The sequence below is a fragment of the Epinephelus lanceolatus genome, chromosome 3, assembly GCF_041903045.1.
Source record: "Epinephelus lanceolatus isolate andai-2023 chromosome 3, ASM4190304v1, whole genome shotgun sequence".
Lineage (NCBI taxonomy): Eukaryota > Metazoa > Chordata > Actinopteri > Perciformes > Serranidae > Epinephelus > Epinephelus lanceolatus.
Genome location: NC_135736.1, coordinates 29,026,026 through 29,048,589, shown reverse-complemented (window position 1 = coordinate 29,048,589; position 22,564 = coordinate 29,026,026).

The following is a 22,564-nucleotide window of genomic DNA, read 5'->3' as shown; positions in this document are numbered from 1 at the left end:
AAAGTTGCCTCTAACTAGGCAACAGCTCTGTGATTTGATGACAAAAAAACATGTTTGTCTCAGCCACAAAAGTAGGAGAGAAGCACTTGACACTATATAATTTACCTTCAGCACTTGGGAGTTTACTCCTTTTCCAGTAGGCTGAGCTGATAGCTCTTCCGGTAGATGACATATTACACCAGTCCTGTGGTCATGCCCAGGCTCCATCTCTCCAGTTCTTTGTTCAGTCACAAATCATTCTGTGGGCTCCCTTAAGTGCATCTGTGTTTGTTAAGTGCCCAGACCATAGACCGTGGTGTTAATCCAATTTGCCCTTAACATTTTTTCGAGCAGTTGCCATGTGGTTGGGTGGTTAAAGGAGGGTAGTGACACACCTGGGAGAAAATGAAATAACTCTCCCAAGGTGCAGGACAGGGATGAACTTGAAACAAACAACACAAGAGGGGATGAAGATGGGCTGTGAGTGCTGTTACCTGTCCCTGTAGTCGTTTACACTCTAACAGACACAGACACACACACACACACACACACACACACCCCGTCACATATAGTGAGAGACAAAAGTCTCTGATTAAATTTTAATGCGAAGCCTTTTTAGGCCAGCCCTATTGTCTTTCCCATTAAAGTCTCGGGGATACTGGTATCTCTCTAGTGAACGGTGACAATAGAAGGCCCTCATATACTTTCCTCCCCTCCTCTGTAGCAGGGAGACGGAAGTGGGATGTTATTATTATTTCATGCCTCAGAAGAGTCCAGCGCTCACTTTAGGGCTTGGTCACAGCAGTGGAGCATCCTGCTTGGGGATTGCTCTGAGAGGTGCTCTGAGTGCACATACTATTGTTCACTTCAGGTTGTGTGCCATTTTCTTACATGCCCCCTGAGCGGAAGAGAAGCGTTGTTATTTCAGCCTTGTTTCGCATGGTAAGACAAGAAAAGCATTTAGTGCTTCAGAGCAGGTCAAAGGTGACGGGCAGAGTAATGGACAAGCAAACTGTAAAATCCAGTTCACAAGGCCTACCCTCAATAAGTAAAACAAAATAAAGTCTAATTTACAGCTGTGATATAAAAACAGTAAGTACTTAAATGTCAAGTAAATTTTACAACTGTGTTCACAAGCTTTAGAATATTACAAAGGCCAAAGGCTTTGAGTAAGAGAATGCAAGGGACTTTGTAGTAAAGCAGGATTCCTTAGGATTTCTTGGTCCTAGCACACATACCTACATAAAGACCTCTGGTTGGTAAAAGAATACCATTACTAGTCAACAGTGTTTTGTCTTTGTTTCATGCAGCCACTAACAAAATAGACTCAAATACAAAACTCCAAAGCGCAAGGTGGGAACACACTAATGTCTGTGACCTTCAAATCCAACTGGCAAATAAATCAAACCCTAAAAGACTGTGCTATGTTCACATTGGACACTGCAGTGCCCTGATGTGCTAATTGTTGTGTAGCCACCCATCAGCAGTTGCCTGTTGGTTCACACCAGAAATGCATATCTCTAGGCCGGTCTGTAAGCAATTCTGCTCCTCTGCTCTTTTCTAATCACACATAGGTCTAAGTCTGCTTGTTTGTGTGTGTGTGTTCCTTTGTCTACTCGTCTCTCTCGCTCTCTGTTTACACACAACTGATGAATATGTGGAGTAAGTAAGCATGAGGTGCATATTCTATATTTTATCAGGGTCAGATCATTTATATCATATTGGAAATCCTTTATATTGTTCATTATAGATTCACTGTGTTCTCTTGTCAGATTTGCTCACAGCTTGCAGAAGATATAGAGCAGACACCCAAACTATCGCTGCAGATTGCGAGCTGGCCAGCGGCGTCTACATTGTGAACAACCCTATTGCTTAACATCCTCGCTGAAAGGTAGCAGGCAACACTTCATGAAAAACTTCACTGTACTGTTGAGCCACAATTATGCACTACAGATCTGCTGGTTACATTTCAGCGCAACCAACATTAGACTGTTGCAATATAATACGTGCACACCAAACATGCCATTTTGATCAGGCAAACTATCCTACATTGTTTCTTCTGCACATTAACTGGTGAGCTGGAGACATACACTTTTAGAACAGTTCACACAGCTCCACAAAAAATTGTGAAACATTTAAAACATTTTTGCTCTGCTTATAACCCCCTCAGGACCATCCATTCCTGCCAGTCTTTCACCTGTGTCTCCATCCTAAAGACTGGGTAACCGTGGTAACGGTTTCGTGTGTCATCTTTTTTTAACTGGCCAAACTGTGGCTTCGAGCTCCCCATTTTAAAATATAATACAGGTAGATGTGTGGTGGTGATGAGTGACATGATGTGGTCAAGATTCTTTGTGTTTTGTGTGGTCAAGATTCTTTGTGATTCTTTCTGTCCCAAGTCTCAGACAACAAGAGGTTTCATGATGGGGATAGCCCTATAAATAAAGTTGATGAAAGAAGTGAATATCATAAGCCATGATTGTCACGGCCTCTAATACAACCACCTACAATAATGTGTTCTCTTTGATCCCACCCCATGACCAAATATACCACAGGTGTGCTAAGGGAGCCTGACATACATGAAATGACCAAAAATGCATCTGGCACACTCCTGACACACTTGTCAGGGTACACCTGACTGCAATTTGTCCACACTGTTTTGTTCACATTAATAGAGCTAGTGGTGTCTTCTTGTGAACACAGAGTCCTCTGTGTGCACCAGAGGCTCTGTGCACACGAGAAGACATCGTGTTATCACTTTATTACCATAACACCTTACAGTAGGAGGACAAAAAGTCCCATTGTTCCCCATATTTTGGGGCCAGGTGAGATTTGCACAATTGAGAGAATCCTGCAGGTTTGGTCACTCCCAACTATATATCAAGGGGAATGTCAGATGCCTCCACTGGATGCTGCAGTCCAATGGACTCAAATATGGCTATCTTAGGTTTCAGTGGAGACCTGCCTTTTCTTCAGAAGGACTCCAGCTTCTAGAACGCTCCCCAGACTAGATCAATGCATCTGTTCAAGTCTGACTCTTTTTCCTTTAGTCATGAATCAGTTTTCTTTTAGCACTCAAATGCTGCGTGTAGCTAGGTCTGCAGCCCCATGGGGAGTTAAGTGTTTTCTTACATGCAATAGAAAGAGTGTCTTACATGGTAAGTTTGTTCCTCGTAGGGTTTGGCTACGGCAACAAATACTTCGTCTGAAATTTAGGATCACAGTACTGATGGTTTAATTTCAGTATGCATGGATTAGATTAAATATAGTGAACATCTAAAGCAGTTCAGTTCAGACTGAAGATTCGCAATGAGACAAAACCGTTTTAGAATGTTGCAGAGAAAAGTTGCAGTGGTGTGAACTGGTCATCTGAGCTGGACTCAAGCTGGCTGATAGTATCACTTGTAACTCCACTGGTCAATTTGCTGGTGGCTGCTTCTAGAGCGTAAAGCTCGTCACCTGTTTCTACAGCCAGTCAGCTTGTAGTGAAGTCCGCTGGTCAAGTCAAAGGATGGCGTGTTCGCCTGCTGAGGCAAGTGTTACGTCCCCGCCAAGCCCTCTGTTTCCATCCTCACGGTGTGCCAGTGTCGGATGGTGGGTTGCTTGCTGCTGCTCGCTGTATGTGCTTATGCCCCCTCACACACACACACACACACACACACACACACTGACTAACTAATTGGCGCTGCTTACTTATATTATTGTGACATATTTATTATCAATACAGTCCATCTAATGATCGTTTTGTTTCTGTTTTTCACCATTTCATCACTACTACAAATGCAACTATAGCCAGTATCTCACTATCACTATCCTCATTCATATTTTAAGAAGCTACAAATTACATTCAGCCACAAAATGAGCCTGAAAAGCTGGAAACAGAATGAAAGAACAGAGAGTTGTTGCATAGAGATGATACACTGTCTGATCTAGTTGCATCGGTGTCAACTGGCAGGTTTTTTGAACGTTGCAGAACAGTGCATTGCACGTAGTTGCATGTTTCAGCTTGTCTCGTCACAAATCTTTGGTCTGAACTGGGCTTTTAAGCATATGATTTTCAAATAACTTAATTTGGAAAATGACCTCTATTTGCCTATTTTGCTTAACAGCATCAGATAAAATGATTTCAACTGTGCGACACTGCAGACCAATCATTAGGATTAATGGCTCCAAGTAGATGGCAGTTGATATCATTATAGATCCAGCATTATGTTAAAGTTTGCAGACATTTTTGGCTTTCTTTAAATGTACATTCATCCATAAAGATGACTCATCCGACCAGCTTTCCAGGCTTTGTGCATCTTGGCCTGCAAATCTGCACAGCTGAAATTAAATCAAATAACATGCTGTTTTTGGCATGTTTACACGCTAAGAGAAAATCACACTATCAGGAGGGAAACGGCAGCTACATCTTTTATAATCACAGAGGAAGTGACACAGTGGTAGAGCTCAGACTCCACAGACTGCTCTGATTATAATTGGTAAGGCATTATTTAAAGTATTCATCTTAAGTACACTTGTTATATCACATAGATACAATAGCAAGAATAATCTGTCATGTTTAATTGCAGAGAGTAAATATAAATCATAGCCTGAAATCAAATGTGACCAAGCCTTCAGAGTAAATGTTGAATTATAAATTTATGTATGTATTCCTCTCTTACAACCTTTCAGCGACCGTTGTTTAGGGAGTTGGGATTGTTAGGTGTCTGTGCATTCTGAAGACATCTGTGGGTATAATTAATGAAAAATAGACTAGCTGTGACCTTTGAGCAAAGTGATTGACATAGATAGACAGTTACAATCTTTTAACCTTCAGAAATGTCAAGATAAACCTAAACTCTGTGGCTGGGCCCGCTGACACCTGTCCTCCCTCCTTTCCCGGCCTGCATGCCACAGTGTGAGTCTCCTTATGTTTACTATCACCATATTGATTTGTTTGTGAAGAGGCTGTGGTACCCATTAAATATTCACAGCTTGTTTTTTCCCTTTCACCATCACTTTATTCTTAAAAGCAATTTGTCTCCTTGACTCTTTATAAGTCATGTTCTGCTTACAAGTTGTAGGAACATGAAGGCAAATCCTTTCCACCATTAATTTTTAAATCTCTATTCTTTTGAATCTCTAAATCCCTTTATCTCCTTTGGCAGTTAGCTCATTTTGTCTGGAGCAGTGCTTCAAATAATAATGTGAAAAGAGCCCCCTCACACTTACAGTTCTGATAACTATCAATGTCTGCGCTGCTACTCCGAGGTAGTTCATAGGAGGGACTATCGCGTCCACCCTTGTAATTGATTCATAGGATCACGCTATGATTTTTCCACAGCAAAAAAAATATCAAAGACTGAAGATATCACAGCCAGAGTCAACTTCATCCACACTTCTGTCAACCAACTCAAAGTTTCCTCATATTTATTTCAGAGGGCGGCAAAACTTTTCTCTTTTTCTGCTCGTTGTTTGTTGTTTTGTTTCAGCAGAACATTGTTTAAAACAGTGGAAAAGTAGCTGAGGCAGATTAAAGCACTCTTTTTTTAACTTTTCTTTTTTTCTCATTCTTAATTCCGATGTTCCCAGTAGAGCAGAGACTGAAGTCTTTGCTGCCGTCAGAGTGATTAGGTGTGGCTGCGGAGGCCAGCTTCCTTCCCCCGTCTTCAGCAGGTCCTAATTTCATGTGAGTAGCTGAAAGGATGTGTTTGCGTTTATTTGCGGCTTTTATGTCGAAAAACTTCAAAGGCGCCCCTCTCCTCTTCACCTATCATCAATGACAGATCGCGCACCCTGGGAGAGAGAGGGAATCACTATCTTTCTTTATTTATTTGCTCTCCATCTGAAGATGAAATACACCACACATACACCACACCCCCTCCCCAAAAAAATAAAGGAGCATGGAAGTGATATTAGGAGGGCTGCAGGTGAGGGGCGTCCGTTAATATGTTAATGTAATCCTCCTGTTAGGTGTCTCCAATCCCCTGAAGATGGGCAGTAATCAGTTTGTTCCTGTCTGCTGGCTTTCTGGGAGGGAAAGGCGGCACTAATCAGAAGTGGCGTAGCATTCGCAGATGCCAGGCAAAGGGGAGGGGAGCGAGATGACACCTCACGGATTTATTACCTCCTCATCTCCATCCTGAGCTGGGCGAATCCTGCATAAAATGGGCAAAATAAATAAAGCTAACCACCATGTTAACCAAACATGGCAAATGCGAGCCTGGAAATCCTGAAAAAGGAGACACCTCTTGAGTTTTGCCCTCGCGCTGAAGCTGTTTGTGTGTTGCTGCTTCGCATATATGAATGATTATTAATTCATCATTACTATTTCTTCATTTATTTTATTGTGCCTTCTAATTCAAAATGTGATCTATTTTAGTAAAATGACTAAATGATACAAAAACAGTAGCGTACATTCAGTATGTAAGGACTGTGATTAACAATTATTTTCACCAATTAATCTGCAATTTACCTTCTCAATTAATTGATTAACTGAAAGATGAGAAAAGGGAAAAGCAGCAAATATTAACAGCTGAGAACCAGAAGCTAGGGAATATTTTTGCTGCTATATAAAACTGCTAACTGAAAATCAAAATAGCTCCCAAATAATTTTTAATGATGATCAACTGATATTTTTAATATGTAAATTCTTTCAGCTGTGACATAAATCCATTTGCCACCCATTTCTAAACATACTGGATGCATACTAACACACAGAATGCACCCTAAAGTAATATTACTTTTTCTCTGTCAAAGTACATGCAGTTTAGATGTTTCATGGCAAGAACAAAAATGTATTTCACACTGGGTTGTGATTTTAAGAGAAGCTAAACATGTCACATGCCTATAACTCCTTGGGGTGATTCATCAAAACATCTTCCCTCTTTTGTTCTATTGTTTATGTTTAGTTCACATTATCTAAAGTGATATAACCTCACACTTTGTAGTCTGGTTGTTAGGCCATGCCCCTAATAAGTTTTGCAATTGAGCATCACATTAAGGCTTTGACCTTTCGATGTAACTAAACTGGCCTTTTCACCCACAGACATTCACCTCTGACCTCTGTCATTCTCAATACTCCGTGCGCAGGTTATGAGTTTAGTATTGATTATACCTTGTCTTAAAGATGTTCAGATATTGAGCCCTTTTCAGGTTGTGATGGGTTAAATGGGAGATTACATATTCAGTGAATCATCTCTGGAATACATTTCCGACTTGGCAAGTGGTTCACAATACAGGTGCATTAGGTTTACAATAGTGTATGATAGTTTAAAATGTGCGACTTGAGACTCGTCTATCATCAACCTTCAGTCACATTAATTTACTATAATAGTTGACAAATAGTGAGGTGATAATGGTAATACTTTTTTAGAAACAATGTGAAACTTTAATGAATTCAAACATTTTTTTTGTCAGAGAGGAGGTTGTTTTTTGGCTGTATCCGTCCGTCTGTTTGACAATGTGTCTGTCTCACTTTTTCCTCTTTCTGTGGTTAAGCAGTGAGCAGAGAAGTGTGTGTCTGTGTCTGTGTCTGTGTGGGTCCACGTACCCACACACACACACATACACACACACACAGTGCGTGGCAGGACAGGGCGGTAAAGGTCAGTGCGATGAGTTCAGGAATGACAGGAAACAATGAACCTTCCTAGGTCCAGTAAATTAACCCATGTCACGGGCTGCTCATTCCTACTGATCAATACTGAACACTTTGCTTTCAGAAAATGAGGGTCATCCTCCCTGGGCCCCAGCCTCCCCGGGGACGGACAGGAACGCTGATAAAACAATCACCATAAAGAGGTTCCAGACTCACAGCAAAAGAGTGAGTGCTGGAGGCTCCTTCAGTGTCAGCATGTGTGCTAAGAGCCACTTGCTCTCCTCCAACCCCCCTACTACTACTGCTGCTAGCTCTGCTCTGACAGGGACACGGTCGATAAAGTGGATTTGAGATATAAATGTTTCCCAGAGCCCTCTCCATCACTTGGAGGCACCTGCAGGCCAGGGTACAGTGACACAAAGGGAGGCTCTATTCTCCCATCTCTGTCACCCCCTCAGAGCAGCCTGTTTAGAAAGTTAGTCTCAAAATATAGCATGTACACTGCTACAAGTACGCCTCGTAATCTCTGACGGCGTTGGTACTTACTTTTATCTCTTGCTGAATTTCCTGAAGTAATTGAAGAGCTAAAAAAGTCCTTTGAGAGTAAAATGCTTGGGAGCCACAGGAGTTAGATAAAATGTCTTGAAAACTGAAAAAGTATACACAGCATCCCAAGTGGCAGGAGCAGTTTTATCCAGCAATTCCTTCATTTTTTTGCCACGCTAGTGGCACAGCTCTAGGGATGAGAATGTAGGTCGGTTGATTGGTACACTGGTTGGTGTGTTAGTTCAACAGTCCAGAATGAAATGTCCCGATGGACTGTCATGAACCATGGTGCAGACATTCATGGCCCACAGAGGATGATTCCTCATCATGAACTGGTGTAATCGAGAAAATTCAGTGAGACCGAAGTGATCACACACCACAGCTGTATTGTTGGACATTCCCTCTTGTTGCATTATAGCATTTAAGAGGTAGCATGCTAGCGTGCTGACCAATGAAAGTTGATTTAAGTCTGAATGAAGAGCATTCAGTCAGAGCCAAAGATGTCGACTGTACAGAGGATAAACCTCTTTGATTTTAATAACAACACTAATATTTATTGCATGATTCTTATACTAAATGTTACTTTCTCTTGCTCTACTTAATAGCAAGGATATAAGAAAACAACATCATCTTTTTTTGTTCTCTGCTTTGCACTGCAGCCTCACAGGGACTGTAGCCTGGCTCGTCTTTTAGTCTTGTTTCTTCTTTAATTAACCCACCATCTCGCTCCTCTTCTTTTTTCTGGTTTTTGGTGTTTACATTACAACAGTATATGTTTATCATTTTCCCCAAACTAGTAGCCTGGTATCAAAAGTATTTTCTTCTGTCGCACATTCTCACAGCACACACACACACAAATTTGTAGAGACGAGACACACACATACACTCAGCCACCGATGCCTCCTGACCTCAGCTTGCGGTCGCTGCTGGCTGCCCAGAGCATATTAAAGGCTTAGATAAAGGGAGCTGGAAACTGGTTGGGGCTGGCCCATCGGCCCGGAGAAAGTGCTTGGAGCAGCAGATGCAGTGGCGGCTCAGGGAGCCCTTTTTCCATTAGGAGTCATTTCCAGGTCCACCCTCAGCCGGTGACAAAGTGGTCTCCGCGTCTTCATTTTCTGCTGATCCCGTGTGAGCCGGAGGGAGGGAGGGACTGTCATCAGTTACTGCTGCCGCCGCCCCCTAATTGCAGCCAACTGTCGATGCGTGCATTTGGACCTTTTTCAGGCCTACATTATTTATTGGGAGAAAAATATTGTATTGATTTTGGATGGCACAGTGAGGTATAAGTGATGTTGCTAAAGAGCTGACAAGACACTCTATAAACTTTTATAACAGTGTCATAGCCGTACTTTGCTCACATAAAATTAACACGTTTGAATATAATGTAGAATAGAATATGTCTGCATTGCAGGAAATCACCAATGTGAATCTTCAGTGCTGCCAAATTTGACTTTACCTTTTCTATGCTGCACAGCACTGCTATGACTTTCACATAAAGGCAGCTTTTGTCACAATATTCTGCACGTAGGACAAAGAAAGATAAATTCGACAGTGTTCCTAGAAAGCCAAAGTTTTCAAAATTAAAGTAAATACCAACAGCCCATTGAGTGAGTGATGTATTCACACAATCAGATGAAAGCTTAATGTTGATTTGTCAGTGAAGAGAAGACCACTAGTCAATCATTATTTATAAAAACTATGCCACTGATAAGTGGTTAAAGGTTCATCCAGCTGCCTGAGATGTATTTTATTTTTACACCCACTCATCCAAACAAATTGCCACTTACTCTTCCCCCAAGCAAAACGAGTGGATTGAAACTTTTGGGCCTTTTTCACCACAGCATGTGTTTGCATCGAAGAACAAACTCAGTCCTCTGTTACATCTTGTATTTAAAGTCCTGTCAGTCAGTTGGAGAGTGATGCCATGCTGGAATTGAGTGTGTTTTACCTACCGGCAGAGCAGTGCTTTACAGTATGTGCATGATAAATGCTTGTCTCCGTATGAATGTTTCGTTAAGTCAGTGTTAGTCGTCCATGGGTCTGCAAATTACAGGTGACGCAGGCTTACACAACAGGAAAATTGAGAGTAATGTTGGAGCAGTAGGGAGTACTCTTGACTTTGGCATGATCATGGAGTAGTTTGTTCCAAAGACAGTCCAAGTTCATGTGTTAAGAATTAATAGGGAACACATAATCTTTTATTTCTCTATTTCATCTTGCTACATAGGGCATATATCAATTACCTCTGCTCGTTTCAGTACAGCAGCACGCTTTGTTTTGCAGACTTACATTAGATTGGCTGTACAAACACATAGTGTTCGACCTGTATGTGCTGTAGTGGTCTCACCACCTTATCATAAACCTGGCTGCCATTTTTATATTTTCTGAACTCCATAGCTGTGCACCTTACCCTCTATGTGAGTGTGAATTTTCTTGTTTTTCAGCGTACCAACCATGCCATACCCTCTAATTCCCTCCAGTTGGGTCACATTATAAAAATGTGTTCATGATCCCTTTCCAATGCAGTGACCTCATTACCTGTAAAGACTCCTAGTAGATGTGTGAGCACATTAGAGCTGTTTAGTGGTGTAGGGGCAAAAAGGTACAAGGCCTGAGTTTGGCACCAGCTGTGGGCACTCCAGGAGTCCCATGAACAATGCAAACAGCCGGAATGCTGCTCTGCATATTGAGGATCAGTCCGAGGTTCATAATGAAACACATACATGTGGGGAGTGACACGTATAATCCAACTCTAATCTTTTCAGACGTTTTAACAAGGCTGACAAGTCACATAAAATCAAAGGAACCTCACTATAAAACTCTGCATATAATAGTTAGCACAGCTCTGTTAAAGAATAAAGCAAAGAAATCACATTGTTACCGAAAACACAACTGTTTGCCAAACTACCACTTTCCTTTGTTTTACAATAGTTTTCAAATAAAACAAGGCCGGCTTTCACAGGCAAGGGAGGGCAAGGGCTTTGTAAACCACTTTCTCCCTCCCTTTCCCTCTTTCAATAAAGACCCTGTGCCTAGCATACCTGCAATGTTTGATTCCATGTAATTGAAACAAGGCGAGAGTGGGTCCTTGCCAGCACATGGCCTCACCATTTAAGGCAATGTTTGCGCTGCTAAAGCAGCTAATGAATCCAAGTCTTGGGAGCTGGCACAGTGACTCCCCTCACCAGGGCCTGAAAGCGCCTCAGGATGCTGTCCCCTTCCCTTGCACACAGCTGTGAAAAGTTTAAAAAGCCCGACCCCATAACATGAAACGGTGAGGGCGAATACAACTACAATTAAAAAGGGGGGGAAAAATATTACTTTGGCATCCTGAGGTCATTATCCGCAGTTTATTGCCATTTGTACAGTGCTTTTATTTTGCTTTATATGAGGAGAATTGGCCTTTAATTGCAGCGTTTGCTTGTTTTTCCTTGCAGTGTTTTTAATTTCTGAATGCTTGTATGCGTCAGGGGAAAAAGCCTGTGTACCTTCAATGACCCCATGAGTTTCCCTAACAGCATGGTGTGTCCTGTCTTAGGCCCTCTGCTCCTGGGATTCACCACAAAGCTCATGATAAGGGGAGCAGTAGACAATAAGGTTCCTCAAAATGTTGTACTCATAATTGGTACTGATTTCACTGGACAGACTGGTAGTCTTGAATGCATTCACTTGTTGACACTTAAAGTCTTTCAGTGTCTTCTTTCTTTAGAGCACGATATGAATAGTTTATTCCTCAGTTAAGTGCAGCAGATAGGGCAAGTTGTAACTTGATATAAAGATCTCAGAAATGCTAACAGTTCAGACTCAAGGGTCAGACCAGAATATTTGAATTTTTTATGGTTTATTTGTGTGATCTATGGAGAATAATTGGAATTCCACACATAGCTTTAATGTGATTTACGTCCAAGAGCAGCAGCGTTACATTTTAAATACAACTTATTTTCTCCCAGCTTTTCTGTGACGAAGTGTAACACAACACAGACATCGCTCCACACAGGACCAGACCACATTCATCCAACAGTACAACAATTACATCTGTCCCAGGAATTAAGAACACATTGGAGACCACAAGCCACAAATACACTGCAGAGGAAACACTGCTTTTCAGCTATGCTACCTTTCTTGTGTGGCTTGCTCTATTGAGCCTTTAGAGAGAGGGGCTTAATCCACTAACTAGACCAGAGAGCACCCTAACTGGCCTAATCCAGAGGCTCCCTGGGGCTCTCCCAGGTACTGATTGACTGATTGGTGGAGATGGATGCTATCTGGTGTAGTGCAGCTCCATTGGGCATTTAAACAACATTAACGTTGCTGGATTGGCAGACAGAGGGAGAGCATTATGAACTATGAGTGATGGTCTCCTGACAAATCAGTATGTGCCGTGACAAATGCACATTTTATGACACTCTCCAGTTGCTTCTGTCAGCAGGGATGACAAATGTAGCCACTGTGTTTGTATGTGGTGGGGATGATGCATGAACATTGAGTGAAGTCCTCAGTAACTGTCCTTTTCTGGTAATTTGGCAAAGATGATGTGATGTTGTTGCCAGTTCTTATTCTAGCCCATATAATCTCTTTTTCAGCCAGTCAGTAAGATTGACATAAAACATCAATGTCAGATATACAGTAAGCAGACAATGATGATGTTGTTGAAATATTGTTATGATTGCTCTTTCTGGTGTCCAAAGGGTCACACCATGTTGTAAAGATGAGTTCAGTAAACTGATAAAGATTTCTGAATGACCTATCCTGATCATACAATATGAAATCATGCAGTATGCAGGTTATGGAGAATTTAATAGGACATAATCATTTCATAATCGGCATAATCATCAATCTTGAATATTTCAGACCTGGTTGATTTGGCAACACCTGTAGTTACTGTTGTAGCAGCAAATGTTCTTTAATCCAACAGGTCACAGAGTTCTGGGGACAGCAAAACAAACTAATATTGTTTAACAAAGAAGTCAGGCACTAATTGGCCTTTTTCCATCATTCTTTGAGAAAGCGTGATCTGATTTTATGCTGCACACGGCATGAGTCTGCTGACAGCAGGGCACAGAGAGAGGAGATGGTTACCTCGCTAATACCCTTTTCCTACCAAAAGTTCTGCATATACTGTATGTGTTGTCAGTCGACAAGTATGCCTTTCTGTATTTTTCTTTTGTTTGTTTGTTTTCCTGGTGTGCCTCGTTCAATGTCACAAAACCCCGTAAAACTGGATTAGTAAACAATAGAAAGCATCGATGTATAATAATAATGTTTAATAATAATTAGATACTGGATCCCAAGATGGCACCTATTTCGTTCAATGGAACTGCTCGCCTGGCACATAGAGCAAAAACAGCTTCTAGCTTCTGCTTTTACTTCTGTAGTGTGTCGTCCACTGACTATACGCAGTAGTGTTTTTCCCCCTTGCCTTGCCTACAAGTTCCTGCTCAACCTGTAGACTTCCAATCGTGATTACATTACAGATTTTTGAATTGCTTTTTTCGTCTCAAGGAAAGTTTAAGAAATACTAAACCTTCATGAATAAAAAGTTAATCATAAAAGGGTCGTAATTGGCCTTCTTTGCAGTTTGAGGTGTCTTGTCAAGAGTTTTACAAATGCCTTTTTTGCAATGGTGGTCTATGGAGAAAAAGATTTTCGGCCCACAGGGGATGTTTTCGTTGCAATACCACAAGTGGCCACTGGGAAAATTGGAAGCAAGGCTGAGCTGCTTTCCTGGGGGTCTGGTAGAGAGCAGTATGGAGGCTAGTGAAAATGTTATGGTGTTAACTTCTTTTTTGTATCCGTCACTTGTTCAGTCTTTCCTTCATACTCAGTGTCGACTAATTTGGAATCGTGTGCATTACATGGACAGAGACAGGCGGAATTTGTGGCTGAGAGTAGTAGAAGTTACCGACTGTCGCTCTGGAAAAAGGGTGAAAAGTAGCATGTCCACGTGGGTATCATGTTTCTATTACTGCCGACAGGAGCTGGAGCCGATAAATGCTTGTGACTTGTGAGTCATTTGTCCTGGGATTAAATGCCCATTGTAACCTTTCTCACTAAAGACAAGAGCCAGATGTTAGTGGGTGTTAGTGGTTTTTTTGCCAGTGGAAAAGAGGCTTAAGTTGGAGGTGTTAAAAATCAATGTTTCTCCTATGCTGTTCGGCACATTGCAGACAGGCTGCTTACCCAGCACCTGCTAATTTGTGCTCACCTATTTTCTCTGGTAACTAGATATGTGCACACCTTTCTGATCCAATTGTTCAGGTGGTTCTTACCGTGAGCCAAATTATTCGCAGAGGTCTCCTCCTCTTTAAAACAAAAGGGCTGGGTGAGTTAATCTGGTAAATAAAACAGAGTAAAGAAGTTTCACGCTACAAATCAGTGTCTGCGACGCTGTTTGGAATAATTACTTACGATATAGACTTAAGGAGGTTTTTAGCAGGAGCTGTATTATCTGCAGAGGTCTCTTCCTCTCCAAAACAAACAGACCTGGTGATTAAAACCAGTAGAAACACTGAAAGAAGCAGCTTCACGTTAAAGAAATCTGGGTTTTACCAATGCTGCTTGTCGCGGAGGGGCTTCTAACTACAGTGGCTGACCTGAAAACACAAGTGGCCCTATTGAGAGCTAGTGTTTGGTTTGTCTGTGTAGAAACATGGCGACCTCCATAAATGAGGACCTACTCTCTATAGTGTGTACATTTAAACGGCTCATTCAAAGGCTCTTATTTGCAGATGTTTATAACCAAAAGAAAAGATGCTTGAATAATATTTCATTGATGCCAGTATATTCCCCTAAATCCTAAACACTGGACCTTTAACACAACATTTTTTCTGCAAATGTCACCCTCAACACACAGTTCATAAGACTGCAAATATGTTAATATTGCAATATTTTCAAAAGTGGTCCTACTTGTGTTGCCTCATTCGGTGATACATTTGAACTTAACAGAAATTTCTGTACATCAAAATCTTTGAGATTATTCCTTTAAAACTATACAAACTTTAATTTTTATTTCACATGTTTTGAAGGTTTTAAGGCCTCCATCTGCCTGAAACCTTCATGACAATTTGTCATTATGCATACATGCAAAATGTGTAAATCTGATTTTGAAACAGTGAATCTGGACACTTAAAACCCTTTTCCAGTTGATATGTCACATAGGTATTTGGGGCTTGAAACAAATCTAAGATGGGTGGGATTATATCCAAGAAATTCCTCGCTCCAAGGTTTCAGCTCCTTGTAAAATATGTCTATATCCTGTGCTCGGAACTCATTAGAAGAGTGTGTACCCACTGGAGTGTGCGAGCCCTCGCAGAGCTCAAATCTTAGGAGCACCGCTGATGTAATTAGAGATTGGTTCACATAGCACATTATAGTGGTCTTTCCTTTGTGGGCAAAGCAGCAAAAACAACTTAATCTGACATTATAATCTAAGTGATTTTTCTCCCATTTTTTTTTGGACTGTATTGAAACAACAATTTAGATAATAAAAAGGAACACGGACCATAATTGAACAAAGCAATATTGGACCCTAATTAAATTACACCCCTCCCCTTTCATAGCTAAATGATAATCATCACAAAGATTCACATGCCCATTTGCTAATAGATATGTTGAAGTTATTAAAGTAATCAGCAGCAAAGGAAATCCATTCAGAATTGATTGTGGAATATGCTGATTGAGGCATGGTATTATTTGGAGGTTGGGTCCAGTGTGGGAGTGATCATTAAGAGATCCTCCAAATGAATGGGAATTATCCTTATTCTGAAGAGGGGGCTTACAGGAGCGAGGGCTTCTCACTGAAACAGACCTTAATTAAGAGCTCCAGTGTTATTATCAAGCAACAGCACAGAGTCTCTGCTACAGGAGGATTCCTCTCGAACTAAAGTTACCTGGATACAGTAATAGATAAATTAGAGAGAGGAGTCTGGGCGTTATTATCACTTTGAACAAAGGAACAATTTTTTTACTTCCAAACTTCAAACCTCAAGAGCAATCTGTCCTTCAGGTTCCCTGTGTACACTCCTTCTCATGGTTCAAATGTTTTTTATTTTATTTGCATGCAGCCGTTTCTATTGTCTTGATTCGAGTAAAAATCAATGCTGATTAGCCCGGTAATATGATTATGTGCATCTGGAATTGATGTTTACTCTTAAACCAGTCGATGCCAGTTAGGTATGAAACCATGCATTCCTTCACACTAAATCACATTAATACCTAATCATCCAGAATGAGGGAGAAATTCAATTGGTGACAAACTCAGTTTAAATTACTGGTTGCTTTTCCAATTTTCTTTTAAAACTAAATAGCATGGATTCAAGGAGATAATTTTTAGAATAAAAAGGCCCTGCAAAAAATGTCAAAAAGAAATAAAATGTGATTTTTGTTTGTAGTAATTGAAAGGCAAAATTAGCCAAACCTCTGAAAAGCATTTGCAAACATCTTAGTTTGCCTGTTGGTCAGCTGAAGCCTTTGTACTTTTTTAAAGTGGGGCCTTTAGTGAAGAAAATAATGTGTGAAACATCTGTGGATAACATATAATTTCAGTGACTCATTAAAATGAAGTCCAGGTGAATCAACGTTAAAATCAACCCATGAAAAGCCGAAACAATCTGTTTATCACATTTTAAAAATATGCATTAAATCAGAGTGAAGACACAGTTATTGTTCTTTAAAAGTGGAAGCAAAAGCGTATCTTTTGCACCCGTGCCCCGTTTTTATCTCTCGTACTGTACGAGCCCTCGGAGAGCACAGGAGAATAGGGTACAAGAGAATTTCAGACCTTTTCTGCTTTGCATTACAGTACCAACAAGCACAGATGCCTTTTAAAATTCACAGGAAGTCCAGACGAGCAAAATGCTCAGGAAGGGGGAAAAAAAGCGAGGGTAGGCATACAGTCCAGTCTAATGAGATCTGTTATTCTGGCCCATTTTATACCCACCTAATCACACGCTCAAATAGATTCTGTGAAACCCCATCTCCCTTTGAAGACACTCCCACCACTCATGTGATCTGATTAGTATTTTACATGAGATACCAGCCCGGGCCAATTATGAGAGCTGACCACAATGTTCCAGTCATTTGATGGGGTGGAGATTCAGTAAGGTGGAATCATAATTTCGGGCAGTTAAAGACAGACTGCTGGATCAGTGACTCCCATAATGCACTGTAAAAAAAGGTGGCCCAATTAGTGCCAACCCGGGAGCGTTTTCAGTCTAACTTGGCTTTGCGTACGCATGCAATTAGTCGCCAGATCCTGTATAGGAGTTGCTTAATCTGTCATAGCCCTTCACAACCTAATTTGTAATGTTAGAAAATGAGTGCCAGCAGTTGCAAATCTAGAAATAGTCTGTAAAATGTTTTCTTGTCTTTTCCTTAAACAGAAAATACACAGTAGTGTGTACAAAATTCTTGTTATAACGAAAGATCACACTTACATGAATGCCTATGTCTGAACATTTAATTCTCTTCTTAAAAAAGAGGAATAACATCTTACTTCTGTAGGGAATGAATCCTTATAAGTGAGTAAGGAAAACGATGCATATCATCAAGTTGTGTTGTGCTGTCTGTGGAGAGGATAGTCAGAGATAGTGGGTCCAGAAGAGGGTGCCATAGATCAGAATCCAAGCACGCTCTGCCTTTTCTTTTGCCTTCTTTTCTATCAGCGGTGGTACTGTCTGGTAACACACACACACGCACACACACTCACACACACACACAGATGTGATCAAGTAGGATAGCACGCTCCTAGGTAGCTGCCTATTCTTCTGCAGAGTTCATAACTGTCAGCTCCTAATTCAGCACAGTATTGCAGTGTTAATTATGATCCAGCAAGGCTGGAGAAAGGGAGGCAGGGGGCCACAAAAGGAAGAGCTATTCGGAAAATAAGAGAAAAAAAAAGTATTTTAGCTGTGAGGGGAAGTAATTATGCTTTTATCCTCACCAATATTTTTTTTCTTTTCTCATTCTCTCTTCTCTGTCTCTCTCTCTCTCGGTCTCTCTCTTTCTCCTCCAAACCAGTGTGTGTACTCTCCCGCAGGACCTAGGTGAGGAGTTATTTCTGCATCTGGCTTGAGGTTCCACCGAGCTTTTACATAATCAAATCAATATTGCTATGATTCACCCTCTGGCAACGACTGCCTCGTGCAAGTTTCACTGGTGATGTTTGGCAGCTTACGAGATAAAAAAAGACAGAGAGTGAGAGGAAAAAAAAAACCTTAGTTAAAAATCTCTGGGCTATTGATTTCTTGCCTTGTTGGTCCTCTCCCTACCACCCGGCTTCTCATCGCCCTCTTTTTCCTCCCTCTCTCCTTTGTTGTGTCCTCCATGTTCCAGGTGTAATTTCTCAGTCAGGTAAATAAAGAAGTGGTCCGACAGTGAGGTGGGGCTCCGGGCCAAGGAGGGGCCCGAGGTGTGGTGAGGTTTCTCTGCGAAGGAAGCGCAGCAAACCCACTGTGTGATCCGTCTTGATACGTTGACGGGCTATAGACAGGAGCAGCACACCAAACGGAATCCTCAATAAAAGCAAATATGACAGCCAAATGTTGAAAAGAGAAAAAAAAAAATAACACACCCACCGATATCTAAAACACGAAGACAAAGCCCTTGAAAATACTACAGTGAGAGGCAGATCTCTGCACAAGCGTTTCTCTCGTTATTGAACTGGGGTGGTTGAGAAGAGTTGCAGAATGCTAGATATCATTACAAAGCGCTGGAGTGACATACATGATGAAAAGCAACAGAAACCTCTACACTCCCAAAAATCAGCAGCGGCGAGCATCAGAGAGGGAGAAATTCAAATCCATAGCTGGAGCAAAAATTCAAATTCACAGTTGAAACAATACACAAAAAGTGTGATTAAGTCTGCAGTGTATCTCAGGCAAATGAAGGCCTTATCAAAGTCTGAGTGGTGAAACCCAGATCTGCTATAAAGTGTGTTTTGGTTTAGCAGAGTGTAGTGAGCACATTCAGATATCCTCTAAGATGATACTCACAGTTTTTTACCCTCCTCTATCTTCATAAATCTTGCCCAAATATGACTTATTTAAAGGGTCGTTGAGAGCTTGAAGCTCCGCCAGCCTTTTCATCTTAATACACTTGTGCTGTCTGGACAAGTTCAGCGCAGTCCTGTTAGTTGCCGCACCAGAGCATAAATCCTTCCTCTTTGTCACTTTGATCAGCCTCCCTTCCTTTCCTCAAGTGTCCATGAGGAATGTGATAGGGTGGGGGACAGCGAGTGGAGAGGGAGCACGGGGTGAGGTGACAGGAGAGGAGGAGGAGGGCTGAGAGTGTATGCGTGTGTGTGTGTGTGAGAGTGTATATAGCACATATCGCATCGCATTGATTCGGTCCATTTGGTGGACTGAACATGAACCCAATAATCAGATCTTGCTTAAGCACGCGCTTCCTCAGTAATTGACTCTCGCATATTGATTAAGATGTTGATGTGTCCCAGTCCTGCTCCTGTGCTAATGCAACTGAGAATGAGCCTGACCCCCCCACACCCCACCTCACCCCACACCCCACTTGCAACACTGACACACAGACTCATGACACACACACACGTACATGCATGAACAGGCACAACACACATGCACACATACACACACGCGCGCGCAGCCGGAACAAGGCTGTCATTGGGCTCAGTCTAATAGATAAAGCTGTCATGCCGATGCTGCAGTGTCTCACAGGGCCAGCAGACCAAATTAGCCAGTCAATAATTTATGTAGAATAAGCAAAGAGAAAGAAACACTGACAGAAAAGTGAACAACACTGGGTGGAAATGGCAGTGACGTGCAAATTACTGTTGGATTTGATTGTTGCTTTAAAAAGGTCAGTCGCTCAGGTCAGGTTTTATTTTTATCTCCTTTTTTTTAACCTCCATCCATACAGAGCCTGTTAAAAATCATTTTATTTGAATATAAAGATGTACACACCTCTGTATGAATACTGGATATTTAAGAGGCAGACAACATATTGATTTGTTTACTGTCGTGTGCTATAACTGTGCGTGTCACACATGCGTTGTGGGACTTGACGACCTCAAATGAGCAGGTTCATGTACTAAAAAAAATAATAAGTAAAACTGTGCGTCGTAGTCTGAGCTTGTTTTTATTATCAGACTATTGGGGCGGTCGTTATGTCTCAAATACAACATTGTGATCGTTACCTGACACAGTGGAAAGTTATGATATATTATTTCACTCTAATGATCCCCGTTATAAAAAAACAAAATGAATTAGAAATCAACCATTTTGAGAAATTTAGTAGAAAAACTTTTATACATTTAGCCTGATGCTGTGCTTTAACAGCTGTGATGTGAAATGTAATTTATAGTCCTTTCAGTGTTTTAGTAGTGTCCCTTGTTACTGCCTTTTAAATCTTAAAAATGTTTTTTAAACAGCTGTGGAAATTGCAACATGAGTAATTGTTTTTTATTTCACCACAATTAAATAAAGCCCCAAATATGTGGCAACTTTGATCCTTCTGCTGTTCCAGTATAGTGTGTTATGGTCATGTTTATGATGCTTTGGCACTGTCAATGTACAATTAATGGTGGACTTGGGAAAGTACATCCAGAGGTTACACTAGTGCCCAAAGATGATGATATTCCACCCTCAAAACACTTCTTTTTTTGTTGCTATCAGATAATAAGTTTTTTTAATATCTAAATTTTAGCCAAAACCATAATGCCCTCTTCTTTTTGCTTTACTTCCTGATGATTAACCTCATCCATTGTTTCACCTTTTTTTTTTTTTTTACAAAAACAAATGCAATCAGATTAATTTCAAAGATGCTACAATCACAAAGTGGCTTCAAGTTTGAAAATTAAACCTTGAGTTTTATATCTGCGCTCTGTAAATGACAATGCTGTCGCTTCAGAATACGCATGTCTCCACAGTCAGTTAATAGTGTCCATTACTACATTATATATATATATCTGGGAAAGCATTGTTAGTTGCAGATTTATAAATAAATATGTAATTCTTTCTTCATTCATAACACATTGCTGTTTTTGCATCTCATCACTTTGTCTGCAAACATATTTTGGCCTTAAACATAACATCACATTCATATGGCGGACACATTTGTCCAACATGAAATACATATTTTCTCCGTACACATCTTCAGAAGTAATTTAGGGTTCAGTGTCTCGTCCAAGGACACGTCATGAGGATGGCCAGCCTGCTTTTCTTACACAGCGTTCACAGGTGATCTAAATGCTTTGTGTATTATCTCTCTGATTCTTTTTTCCTGTTTCTCTCCTTTTACACATGTTGATTTTTCATCCGTTACCATTTTTAACAGCTGCTTTTGAATTAATTCAACCTGTGTGATATGAACAATGCTTTCACTGTGCAGTTTGCAAGAATTTGAACAGAGTTTGTCTGAGATATTTCTACTTGTGTCTGCTGAAACAAAGTTAGATTGCATGTTACAAATCATGTAATGGTAATGTAAAATGACGGACGTGCAACCCCTTACCACAGTATATCATGTATGAGATATGGAATGAATGTGAACCAGTTTGACCGTTTGCACATAAAGCTTCTTCCGTGCACATAAGTGAATACATTACCCTCACTCTGACATAGTTTATACAAATATTCAGTGTTGCTGCCCTGGATTGGATTTTACATATCTCCCATATGGCTATTTTGATGAGCTGTTGAATGACAGTAGTATCTGTTTTTACATTGTGTTGTTGGACAGCGTAGATGATTCTTGATATCCATCACCTTTGAAAAGCACACACACACAGTTACCAATGCAGCTACTCAGACTTAACTATTCAACAATGCAGGGTTACAGTGGCAAAGCATACGAGCACTCTTGTTTGATATTAACCCTTATCTTGTTGGGACTGCAAGTCCCATGACAAGAAAAAAATGTTGCCAACGATCTGGTAGAAAAGATTGTTGTGTGTTTGTGTCTTTTGAAAAGCAAAATGCACTTGTGTATTTCTGTGTGTGTGTGTGTGTGTGTGTGTGTGTGTGTGTGTATGTGTGTGGCCTTCAGGCCTCTCCTAGCCTGCTCCTGCCCCAATGGGAGGGCTGCCTGTAGCGAGGTGAACCATCACTCTGAACCACCCACCCCCTCCCTCCTCTCTCCCTTACTCCTCCATCTCTCCCAGGAGTGGACCGACACCTCTCCGCTGGCCAGAGGGAAGACCAGTGCCTCTCCTGGGCCTCCTTCTATGTCTCCAATCAGCCTGCGCTGCCATGGCCCTAGGGCTGCTGCAATGTGATAATCTCTGCCTTTTGCGTTATGCATTGCCCTGATGAATTCATCTTGTGACCACCTGGCACTCGCTGTTAGGAATTCAAGTGTTGTTTTTGCAGCAGAGGCTGGGGCGAACGCTGTGAGGGACTGTTTTCTGACTGTCAGAGAGACCCTCTTCTCCTCCCTCCCCCTTCTCTTCATCTCTCCTCCTCCAACATCGGCAGAATGTTTTAACCT